The sequence below is a fragment of the Balaenoptera borealis genome (genome assembly GCF_965194805.1).
Source record: "Balaenoptera borealis genome assembly, chromosome: 15".
Classification (NCBI taxonomy): Eukaryota; Metazoa; Chordata; class Mammalia; order Artiodactyla; family Balaenopteridae; genus Balaenoptera; species Balaenoptera borealis.
The window spans coordinates 41,094,741-41,107,719 of NC_138871.1; the positions used below are offsets into that span (position 1 = coordinate 41,094,741).

At 40.7% G+C, this 12,979-nt stretch overlaps 1 protein-coding gene across 7 annotated transcripts in view; it reads left to right on the forward strand.

Annotated features, from left to right (window-relative positions):
* The window catches only part of LOC309612449 (uncharacterized protein), a 774,344-nt gene that overhangs the window by 284,871 nt on the left and 476,494 nt on the right, over positions 1–12,979 (forward strand). The gene's annotated exons all lie outside the window — the stretch shown is intronic.

Here is a 12,979-nt window from a genome sequence, read left to right on the forward strand (position 1 = left end):
CAATATTTCTGTTCTTTTTATCTTTGACATATATCTTGATTCTATCAGGTTTTCCCATTTCTAATGATTCTGACTTTACCAAAGCCACAACATCTCTTTCCTGGACTACCATGGTAGCTTCTGACTGATGTCTCTGTTTACACTCTTACCTACTCTATAGTCTGTTCTCAGGAAGCAGCCAAAGTTTCTAGGCATGCCAACTAGGGAATGTTACCTTCCTCCTTGAAACCTTGTAGGCTTTGCATCATACTGACAATAAAATCCAAACTCTCCTTCGTGGTGTGGCTGGGACGACTAGTGGCCTTTCTGATATCCATGTTCCCCTGTTTCCTGACTAACAGAATCTGCCTGATTACATTTCCCTCCCTCCCTTGCAAGCAGGTGTGGTTATGTATATCTGGCCAAAGATATGAGTGGAAATGTTGCCTGGGAGCTCTGGGAAGGAACTTTCAAGGAAGCCAAATTAAGACACCCCTTTGGCCTGCTCTCCAAACCTCCTTCCTGTTGCCTGGTGCACATGTGATAGCTGGATCTCCACAAAGCCTTCTTGGACCATGAGGGGACCTGTCAGACAGAAGCCACTTGCTGGATGGCAGAGTAGAAAAGTAGAAGGAGTCCTAGTCATAAAGGCTGTGAAGCTATGATACCAGCCCTGGACTACTTATTTCTGGATTTCTTTAATGTGTGAGAGAAATACGCTTCTGTGTTTTGCATGCCACTGTTATTTTGCGTTTTGATTATATGCAGCTGAACTTAATGTTAACTGATACATATGGCTCATAAGGCCCCGCCTGATGATCTGGCCCTGGCTCTCCTCTCTGACCTTGTCTTGTGTGCCTGTCCCCCTGGATCACTGTCTACTCCCTGCACTGGTCTACTGTCAAGTTTCTTGAACCCCTTCCCACCTCAGGGCCTTCCCGCCTGTCGTTCTCTGCCTGGAGTGCTCTTCTTCTTTGCCTGGCTAACTCCTGTCATCTTTCAGGTCCGAGTTTAAATGTCATTTACTTGCAGAGAACTTCTCTGAATCTCTAATCTAAATTGTATTTCCTTTATCTCTCACACTGATTTTTTTCCTCCACAATACTGATTACACTTTGAAATGACATATTTATTTGTGAGATTTTTTTTTAATGTCTGTCCACCATGGTGAAAATCATGTCCGTTTGCTCAGCACTTACACCCTAGAACCTAATTCTAGGCCAGGCTTATACTCAGATAGTAATCAAATGAATGGAAGAAAATATAAAGTATGGTTTAGAGAGTGGGGTCAGGAATCTAAGAGTCCCAACTCTTACTAGCTGTGTGACTTAACCAAGTTACTTAACCTTTTAAAGCCTCATTTTACTGATCTTTAAATGAGGCTAATAGTAGAACATTCCTGAGGGGATTGTGGTGAAGATTAAGTGACCAAATAAAACTAAAGAATTCAACATAGTGCCCTTCACAGAGGAAATGCTCAGTATACACAGCTATTATTAATGAATACATGAAGAAATCAATGAAAAACCCCAGGGTCATTTTGGCAGCATGTTATCTGACCCAGGAAAGAGACCAGTGCTTCAACAGTGGCCTTTATTTGCTGAGATCACAATGCCTTCAGCCAAGGGATCATGGGAATATTGTTTGTCACAGGCATTTTGAATGTTCACCTGACCCTTCTGTAGGGGCAACTCAAATGCCACTGCTCCACAAGGCTACCCTTGGCCGTTGGTGGTTATGTCTCTGGTTTCTACAGCACACTTACTCACTCTCCTGGCACCTACCGCAAGGTGCCAGAACCGTTGCTCTTCAGGCCCGTGTCTCATCTATCCGTGGGGGTGCCAGGCTTCTCTGTGCTGGGCCATGTTTTTTGTGCCTTCCCTCCCAAACTCCTCCCCTAACCAATGAGCCAAAGCCTTTGAAAAGTGAGATTTCAGTCTTTATTATCAAACAGGGGCGAGAACCAGAACACCAAGAAGTGAAGAATGTGGGACGGGAGGGGGCATTTGGCTTCCTGTGTGTAAACCACTCCTTACCAATTACTTCAAACCCCTGCAAGATTTGGAGAAACCACCTCAGAGTTTGTTTTGGTTCTATTAGGGAAACTCCAAAGCCACAGTTTTGGAAAGGCTTCAAACATTCTCCAGACGAGCTATCTTTCCATTTATAAGGGACTCCAAAGTCCTGTATTTAGTAAGAGTGGAGCCGGACACACACACTCCCTCTCCCTCCTTCTCTCTCTCTCTCTCTTTCTCTCATTCTCTCTCTTATATAAAACAACCCATTCTGGATTCTCTGTAATCCTGGCTTGAACATTCAAGAGAATACTTGAATAATACTTACCTACCTCACTGGGGTGTTGTTAATGATTAATTAGTTAATGTTCGTAAAGCACTTCACAAATGTAAAGTGCTTGTGTAAGTGCTAAGTATTATTATTATTAAGCAGAAGTTCTATGGTTTGGCTGAAAATTTTTTTTTGCAATCACACATTTAACTGTAAATAAATCAAGTTTATTTACAAGAGGGTTTTCCTTTTCGGGTCACCTCCTGGTTATTATCACTGAACTAATCTCTTTTATTTTCTTTTGGGTTTCAAATAGAGCTGGCTTATCCTGAAAACCTCTGTCTTTGAGAGAATTTCAGTAACATCCTAGGAAAATAAGTTCCCAGGGACAGTGCCCGTTTCCTCAGGAGCAAGGTTGAGTGTGTGTTTCTTCAGCAAAGGCCCTACACCTACCCAGTATTCAAGACTTTCTCTGTAGAGTTCCCACCTAATTTAGTTCTAAATTGAAAAAAAAATTGCATACAGAACAGGGTCCTGTCAAATAGGTCATTATAATAAATTTGCTAGATTTGGTGATGATGATAACAGTAATAATAACAAAAATAGGGATTGGAAGTATTCTGGTTTTTATGTCTTCAATTCCCTGTTTTCAATCTGTCTTTAGTGTTTGGAGGAATGTAAGGAAGGTGGGGGTAGGAGGCTGAGGAAGAAGCAAGTGCCTTCTAAGGCACAGCAATACACAAACTGTCCAATGGAAGAACAGCCTTAATGAAGTAGAAACAGTCTAAGTCCTTAGCAACCTGCAAGTAAGGTTCTTTCTTCCACTGCCTTAAGCAATTCCATGGGAGTCACACCAGATCTTTAAGGAACCTAGTACGTTATAAATCAACAAGGGATGTGACACTGGGGAAAGGGATGAAACAGAAGAAAATCAGACAATGAAGCCTGCTGCTCCGAGAAAAGCACACTTGTGTTTTTGATGGACCATATTCTTCTGCATATTTGTGTGTGTGTGTGTGTGTGTATCAAGGTATAGTTGGACAGTGGCTCTTTTTAGCAGGGGTATACATTGTCCAGTTGCAAGGGTTACATCCTTACTGTGTAATTCTAGGATGGGTGGGAACAATCAAGTTGAATTACTGACACTGTAAGGAAATGAAAAGTCAAACTGCTGACCATGTGTATTTTATATTATTTAATTAAAAGTAGATAACAGTGCATGAATGAACCACAAATCAGATAAAAATGACAGCATTTTCTCATATTTAACACGTATTTGACTTGAGGTTGTGTGGCAATTTACCAGAACAGGTCTATGATGTCTCCAAATAGAAAATCAGAAGTGTAATTAAAAAATATTGCAGTGGAGAAGCAATATTAACTCCAACCCTGAGCAGAGCTAATCACAGCCACAGTTCCCTTCACCATTATTCCTATTTAATGAGAGTCTCCTCTGTTTTCTTCTTTAACTTGAAATAAAAATCATCAGAATTTTTATTTTAAATATACTGTGTACCTTTTATAGAAATAAAGAAAAAGATGGATTATGAATTCTAGGTGTCAAGATTCCCTATTTAGTTATTCATTTTAATGGAGTCTCATTAAATATCCAACAGTCAGTCATTCAAAATTGTCCATCAGAACAGAACTGCTGATTTACTGGACTATATAGAGATTTTTGGCTTCATCAGATGAGCAGTTTTGGGGAATGTCCATCTACTCTTTTTCAGTATCACTGGAGTAACTCTTTCTAAATCGTGTGGAGAATAATCCCAGTGAACTCAATCTCTTCAGCACCCATTCAGACATGCCTGGTATAATCAGAGCTCAGTATCCTCAGACCCTGAGACAGTGCCACAGCCAAAGGTTCCAGTTCTCTGACCTTCCCTACCAGGTTTCACTGACTTTCAGACCAAATAGGGAAAACTTAGGTGCATTCCGTGCTTTCTGATCTTCAGTTATTTGATGATTTAGTCACTTCACCCACTTTTACTTAGAAATGCTCATGAAAATCTCTCACTATATCTTGGTTCTTCTTTCAGAGGGTGAGAGCAAAGTACGTCACTGTATTCAATGACAAACTGTTGATAACTATTAGATATTTCAGTTCCTTTTCCTGCTTTGGATTGAACAAGACTCTGAGGGGTTTCTGCATTAGAATCTGGTCTAATACTGCCACTATTCACACTCCCCTTAGTCCTTAGAATAAATTTTCTACTCTTTAAACTAAAAATTTACATTTCTTATCCTTTTTTCCCCAAATTAAGAGATCATTTGATTGATTTTTAAAATAAATTTATTTTTTTTTAATTTTTGGCTGCGTGGGGTCTTCACTGCTGCACGTGGGCTTTCTTTAGTTGTGGGAGCGGAGGCTACTCTTTGTTCTGGTACGCAGGCTTCAGTAGTTGTGGTGCTTCAGTAGTTGTGGTGCACGGGCTCAGTAGTTGTGGCGCCTGGGCTTAGTTGCTCTGCAGCATGTGGGATCTTCCCAGACCATGGCTCGAACCTGTGTCCCCTGCATTGGCAGGTGGATTCTTAACCATTGTGCCACCAGGGAAGTCCCTGATTGATTTTTACTTAAGGGTTCTCCTTGGAACCAGGATAGAGAACTTGGTATTTTATCAATAAAGTTTTCAATTTTTAGGAGAAGGAGAGGTATGGAGGTTGATGGTTCTAAGTAAAGTAGAATGGAACTCATGTTCTTGTGTCCTGAGCAAGCCTGCTGCCCTCCTGCTGCCCATGAAGGGTGGGAACCAGGGAAGGAGATTCCTGGGCCAAATCATCTGGGCAGACTGATTATCTGAGTCAGCATACCAGGTACAACTGGGCATTGAGGGGGTTGGGAAACAGGGGCTGTCAAGTCTGTAGAGTGTTTTGAGGATGATAAACAGAAAAGGGTGGGGAGAGAGTTAAGAACATGGTGGAACTGGGTAGGAGACATGGTTCAGGAGAGAAGTTCAGAACTAAGACAGTTTGGTGAGTGTGGAAGAGAGAATTCCCATTGTCCCTGAACTACTGCCCAGTGGGCATTAAAAGAATGATCTTAAAGGATTTTCAAAAGGGGTGACAGGAAGTGGGAGGATGAAACCAAGTCAGTTGAGTGTACTGAGATCTCCAGTAGGAAATAAATATAAACTTAGTCTGAAGACAAAGAACAGGGTAAGAATTACTCTGGTTTAGATATTCACCTGCTAACATTTTAGCATCTCTAGCATTGGTTTGCATCTCACAATTGATGGGATCTTGGACTTAATAAAATATGGTCTAACATGAGTGACATGAAGGCATGAGAAAGATGCATCTCTGGCTACAAACAGTCTTCAACAGATGTGAGGGGCAAAGGTGTGCTCTCTGTTGCTTTTTAAGTGGGAATATTGTGAACATGGCCCTTTTGCCTATCACTATGATTTTTCAAATGAAACTTTGGAATGTCTCACTCAGATGCTGAATCTCAGCTTCCTCTTTTTTGATGTTGCCACATGTTCCTTCCCTTTTTTCCATTTTGAGTCCATTTTGACTTATATGTAGAGAAAAGTGTGGTTGGTAAGACACCAGGTTAAATGTCAGTCCCTCAGAGAGGCCTTCCAAGACCACCCAACAAATAACCATCCCCCATTCACTTTCTTTCACATCACCCTATTTTATTCCCATCATAGCACTTACACTTTTCTGATAGTTTCCTATTAATTTATTGATTAATTTTGATTATGGTTCACCTTCTCTGTTAGAATGTAAGCTCAATAAGCATCAGGGTTTTGTCCACTAAGGTGCCCTCTGTGCATAGACTAGTGTCTGGCACATAGCTGACTCTTTGTCACCATGTGTGGAATGAGTAAATGAGTATATGAACTGTTCCCTGGAGAGTTAGGGCTCCGTGGAATAAATATATATAATGAGCATTATATCCAAATAATGTTTTTTTTTTTAACATCTTTATTGCAGTATAATTGCTTTACAATGGTGTGTTAGTTTCTGCTTTATAACAAAGTGAGTTAGTTATACGTATACATATGTTCCCATATCTCTTCCCTCTTACATCTCCCTCCCTCCCACCCTCCCAATCCCACCCCTTTAGGTGGTCACAAAGCACCGAGCTGATCGCCCTGTGCTATGCGGCTGCTTCCCACTAGCTATCTATTTTACATTTGGTAGTGTATATATGTCCATGCCACTCACTTTGTCCCAGCTTACCCTTCCCCCTCCCCATATCCTCAAGTCCATTCTCTAGTAGGTCTGTGTCTTTATTCCCATCTTGCCCTTAGGTTCTTCATGACCATTTTTTTTTTCCCTTAGATTCCATATATATGTGTTACCATACTGTATTTGTTTTTCTCTTTCTGACTTACTTCACTCTGCATGACAGACTCTAGGTCCATCCACTTCACTACAAATAACTCAATTTTGTTTCTTTTTATGGCTGAGTAATATTCCATTGTATATATATGCCACATCTTCTTTATCCATTCATCTGTTGATGGACACTTAGGTTGCTACCATGTCCTGGCTATTGTAAATAAAGCTGCAATGAACATTTTGGTACATGACTCTTTTTGAATTATGGTTTTCTCAGGGTATATGCCCAGTAGTGGGATTGCTGGGTCGTATGGTACTTCTATTTTTAGTTTTTTAAGGAACGTCCATACTGTTCTCCATAGTGGCTGTATCAATTTACATTCCCACCAACAGTGCAAGAGGGTTCCCTTTTCTCCACACCCTCTCCTGCATTTATTGTTTGTAGATTTTTTGATGATGGCCATTCAAACCGGCGTGAGATGATATCTCACTGTAGTTTTGATTTGCATTTCTCTAATGATTAATGATGTTGAGCATTCTATCATATGTTTGTTGGCAATCTGTATATCTTCTTTGGAGAAATGTCTATTTAGGTCTTCTGCCCTTTTTTGGATTGGGTTGTTTGTTTTTTTGATATTGAGCTGCATGAGCTGCTTGCAAATTTTGGAGATTAACCCTTTGTCAGTTACTTCATTTGCAAATATTTTCTCCCATTCTGAGGGTTATCTTTTCATCTTGCTTATGGTTTCCTTTGCTGTGCAAAAGCTTTTAAGTTTCATTAGGTCCCATTTGTTTATTTTTGTTTTTATTTCCATTTCTCTACGAGGTGGATCAAAAAGGATCTTGCTCTGATTTATGTCATAGAGTGTTCTGCCTATGTTTTCCTCTGAGTTTGATAGTGTCTGGCCTTACATTTAGGTCTTTAATCCATTTTGAGTTTATTTTTGAGTATGGTGTCAGGGAGTGTTATAATTTCATTCTTTTACATGTAGCTGTCCAGTTGTCCCAGCACCACTTATTGAAGAGGCTGTCTTTTCTCCATTGTATATTCTTGCCTCCTTTATCAAAGATAAGGTGACCATAGGTGTGTGGGTTTATCTCTGGGCTTTCTATCCTGTTCCATTGATCTATATTTCTGTTTTTGTGCCAGTACCATACTGTCTTGATTACTGTAGCTTTGTAGTATAGTCTGAAGTCAGGGAGCCTGATTCCGCCAGCTCCGTTTTTCTTTCTCAAGATTGCTTTGGCTATTCAGGGTCTTTTGTGTTTCCATACAAATTGTGAAATTTTTTGTTCTAGTTCTGTGAAAAATGCCATTGGTAGTTTGATGGGGATTGCATTGAATCTGTAGATTGCTTTGGGTAGTAGAGTCATTTTCACAATGTTGATTCTTCCAATCCAAGAACATGGTATATCTCTCCATCTATTTGTATCATCTTTAATTTCTTTCATCAGTGTCTTATAATTTTCTGCATGCAGGTCTTTTGTCTCCTTAGGTAGGTTTATTCCTAGATATTTTATTCTTTTTGTTGCAATGGTAAACGGGAGTGTTTTCTTAATTTCACTTTCAGATTTTTCATCATTAGTGTATAGGAATGCTAGAGATTTCTGTGCATTAATTTTGTATCCTGCTACTTTACCAAATTCATTGATTAGCTCTAGTAGTTTTCTGGTAGCATCTTTAGATTCTCTATGTATAGTATCATGTCATCTGCAAACAGTGACAGCTTTACTTCTTCTTTTCCGATTTGGATTCCTTTTATTTCTTTTTCTTCTCTGATTGCTGTGGCTAAAACTTCCAAAACTATGTTGAATAATAGTGGTGAGAGTGGGCAACCTTGTCTTGTTCCTGATCTTAGTGGAAATGGTTTCAGTTTTTCACCATTGAGGACGATGTTGGCTGTGGGTTTGTCATGTATGGCCTTTATCATACTGAGGAAAGTTCCCTCTATGCCTACTTTCTGGAGAGTTTTTATCATAAATGGGTGTTGAATTTTGTCAAAAGCTTTCTCTGCATCTATTGAGATGATCATATGGTTTTTCTCCTTCAATTTGTTAAATATGGTGTATCACATTGATTGACTTGCGCATATTGAAGAATCCTTGCATTCCTGGGATAAACCCCACTTGATCATGGTGTATGATCCTTTTAATGTGCTGTTGGATTCTGTTTGCTAGTATTTTGTTGAGGATTTTTGCATCTATGTTCATCAATGATATTGGCCTGTAGTTTTCTTTCTTTGTGCCATCTTTGTCTGGTTTTGGTATCAGGGTGATGGTGGCCTCGTAGAATGAGTTTGGGAGTGTTCCTCCCTCTGCAATATTTTGGAAGAGTTTGAGAAGGATAGGTGTTAGCTCTTCTCTAAATGTTTGATAGAATTCGCCTGTGAAGCCATCTGGTCCTGGGCTTTTGTTTGTCGGAAGATTTTTAATCACAGTTTCAATTTCAGTGATTGTGATTGGTCTGTTCATATTTTCTATTTCTTCCTGGTTCAGTCTCAGAAGACTGTGCATTTATAAGAATTTGTCCATTTCTTCCAGGTTGTCCATTTTATTGGCATAGAGTTGCTTGTAGTAATCTCTTGTGATCCTTTGTATTTCTGCAGTGTCAGTTGTTACTTCTCCTTTTTCATTTCTAATTCTATTGATTTGAGTCTTTTCCCCTTTTTTCTTGATGAGTCTGGCTAATGGTTTATCAATTTTGTTTATCTTTTCAAAGAACCAACTTTTAGTTTTAACTGATCTTTGCTAATGTTTCCTTCATTTCTTTTTCATTTATTTCTGATTTGATATTTATGATTTCTTTCCTTCTGCTAACTTTGGGGTTTTTTTGTTCTTCTTTCTCTAGTTACTTTAGGTGTAAGGTTAGGTTGTTTGTTTGAGATGTTTCTTGTTTCTTAAGGTAGCATTGTATTGCTGTAAACTTCCCTCTTAGAACTGCTTTTGCTGCATCCCATACGTTTTGGGTCGTCGTATCTCCACTGTCATTTGTTTCTAGGTATTTTTTGATTTCCCCTTTGATTTCTTCAGTGATCACTTCGTTATTAAGTAGTGTATTGTGTAGCCTCCGTGTGTTTATATTTTTTACAGTTCTTTTCCTGTAATTGATATCTAGTCTCATAGCATTGTGGTCGGAAAAGATACTTGATACGATTTCAATTTTCTTCAATTTACCAAGGCTTGATTTGTGACCCAAGATATGATCTATCCTGGAGAATGTTCCATGAGCACTTGAGAAAAATGTGTATTCTGTTGTTTTTGGGTGGAATGTCCTATAAATATCAATTAAGTCCATCTTGTTTAATGTATCATTTAAAGCTTGTGTTTCCTTATTTATTTTCATTTTGGATGATCTGTCCATTGGTGAAGGTGGGGTGTTAAAGTCCCCTCCTATGATTGTTTTACTGTCGATTTCCCCTTTTATGGCTGTTAGTATTTGCCTTATGTATTGAGGTGCTCCTATGTTGGGTGCATAAATATTTACAATTGTTATATCTTCTTCTTGCATCGATCCCTTGATCATTATGTAGTGTCCTTCTTTGTCTCTTGTAATAGTCTTTATTTTAAAGTCTATTTTGTCTGATATGAGAATTGCTACTCCAGCTCTCTTTTGATTTCCATTTACATGGAATATCTTTTTCCATCTCCTCACTTTCAGTCTGTATGTGTCCCTAGGTCTGAAGTGGGTCTCTTATAGACAGCATATATATGGGTCTTGTTTTTGTATCCATTCAGCCAGTCTGTGTCTTTTGGTGGGAGCATTTAATCCATTTACATTGAAGGTAATTATCAATATGTATGTTCCTATTACCATTTTCTTAATTGTTTTGGGTTTGTTATCGTAGGTCTTTTCCTTCTCTTGTGTTTCCTGCCTAGAGAAATTCCTTTAGCATTTGTTGTAAGGCTGGTTTGGTGGTGCTGAATTCTCTTAGCTTTTGCTTGTCCGTAAAGGTTTTAATTTCTCCATCAAATCTGAATGAGATCCTTGCTGGGTAGAGTAATCTTGGTTGTAGGTTTTTCTCCTTTATCACTTTAAATATGTCCTGCCACTCCCTTCTGGCTTGCAGAGTTTCTGCTGAAAGATCAGCTGTTAACCTTATGGGGATTCCCTTATGTGTTACTTGTTGTTTTTCCCTTGCTGCTTTTAATATTTTTTCTTTGTATTTAATTTTTGATAGTTTGATTAATATGTGTCTTGGCGTGTTTCTCCTTGGATTTATCCTGTATGGGACTCTCTGTGCTTCTAGGACTTGATTAACTATTTCCTTTCCCGTATTAGGGAATTTTTCAACTATAATCTCTTCAAATATTTTCTCAGTCCCTTTCTTTTTCTCTTCTTCTTCTGGGACCCCTATAATTCGAATGTTGGTGTGTTTAATGTTGTCCCAGAGGTCTCTGAGAGTGTCCTCAATTCTTTTCATTCTTTTTTCTTTATTCTGCTCTGCAGTAGTTATTTCCACTATTTTATCTTCCAGGTCACTTATCCGTCCTTCTGCCTCTGGTATTCTGCTATTGATCCCTTCTAGAGAATTTTTAATTTCATTTATTGTGTTGTTCATCACTGTTTGTTTGCTCTTTAGTTCTTCTAGGTCCTTGTTAAACGTTTCTTGTATTTTCTCTATTGTATTTCCAAGATTTTGGATCATCTTTACTATCATTATTCTGAATTCTTTTTCAGGTAGACTGCCTATTTCCTCTTCATTTGTTAGGTCTGGTGGGTTTTTGCCTTGCTCCTTCATCTGCTGTGTGTTTTTCTGTCTTCTCATTTTGCTTAACTTACTGTGTTTGGGGTCTCCTTTTCGCAGGCTGCAGGTTCGTAATTCCCCTTATTTTTGGTGTCTGTCCCCAGTGCCTAAGTTTGGTTCAGTGGGTTGTGTAGGCTTCCTGGTGGAGGGGACTAGTGCCTGTGTTCTGGTGGATGAGGCTGGATCTTGTCTTTCTGGTGGGCAGGTCCACGTCTGGTGGTGTGTTTTGGGGTGTCTGTGGCCTTATTATGATTTTAGGCAGCCTCTCTGCTAATGGATGGGGTTGTGTTCCTGTCTTGCTAGTTGTTTGGCATAGGGTGTCCAGCACTGTAGCTTGCTGGTCGTTGAGTGAAGCTGGGTCTTGGCATTGAGGTGGAGATCTCTGGGAGATTTTCGCCATTTGATATTACGTGGAGCTGGGAGGTCTCTTGTGGACCAGTGTCCTGAAGTTGGCTCTCCCACCTCAGAGGCACAGCCTTGATGCCTGGATGTACCAAGAGCCTTTCATCCATGCTGTGCCTGGATATACCAAGAGCCTTTCATCCACACGACTCAGAATAAAAGGAAGAAAAAATAGAAAGTAAGAAGAAAAAATAAAATAAAGTAAAATAAAATAAAATGAAGTTATTAAAATAAAAAATTTTTTAAAAGTAATTTAAAAAACCAAAAAATAGACAGACAGAACCCTAGGACAAATGGTAAAAGCAAAGCTATACAGACAAAATCACACACAGAAGCATACACATACACACTCACAAGAAGAGAAAAAGGGAAGAAAAAATATATATCTTTGCTCCCAAAGTCCACCTCCTCAGTTTGGGATGATTTCGTTGTCTATTCAGGTATTCAACGGATGCAGGTACATCAAATTGTTTGTGGAGCTTTAATCCGCTGCTTCTGAGGCTGCTGGAAGAAATTTCCCTTTCTCTTTGTTCGCACAGCTCCCAGGGTTCAGCTTTGGATTTGGACCCGCCTCTGCGTGTAGGTCGCCTGAGGGCGTCTGTTCTTCGCTCAGACACGACGACGGGGTTAAAGGAGCGGCTGCTTCGGGGGCTCTGGCTCACTCAGGCCGGGGGGGAGGGAGCGGTACGGAGGAGGCGGGGCACGCCTGCGTGATGTTGCGCCAGCGCGACGTTGCAGCAGCCTGAGGCGCGCCGTGCGTTCTCCCAGGGAAGTTGTCCCTGGATCACGAGGCCCTGGCAGTGGCGGGCTGCACAGGCTCCCGGGAGGGGTGGTGTGGAGAGTGACCTGTGCTCGCACACAGGCTTCTTGGTGGCGGCAGCAGCAGCCTTAGCTTCTCATGCCCGTCTCTGGGGTCCGCGCTGATAGCCGCGGCTCGCGCCCGTCTCTGGAGCTCGTTTAGGCGGCGCTCTGAATCCCCTCTCCTCGCGCACCAGGAAACAAAGAGGTAAGAAGAAGTCTCTTGCCTGTTCGGCAGCTCCAGACCTTTTTCCGGACTCCCTCCCGGCTAGCTGTGGCACACTAGCCCGCTTCAGGCTGTGTTCACGCCGCCAACCCCAGTCCTCTCCCTGCGATCCGACGGAAGCCCAAGCCTCAGCTCCCAGCCCCGCCCGCCCCGGCGGGTGAGCAGACAGGCCTCTCGGGCTGGTGAGTGCTGCTCGGCTCCGAGCCTCTGTGCGGGAATCTCTCCACTTTGCCCTCCGCACCCCTGTTGC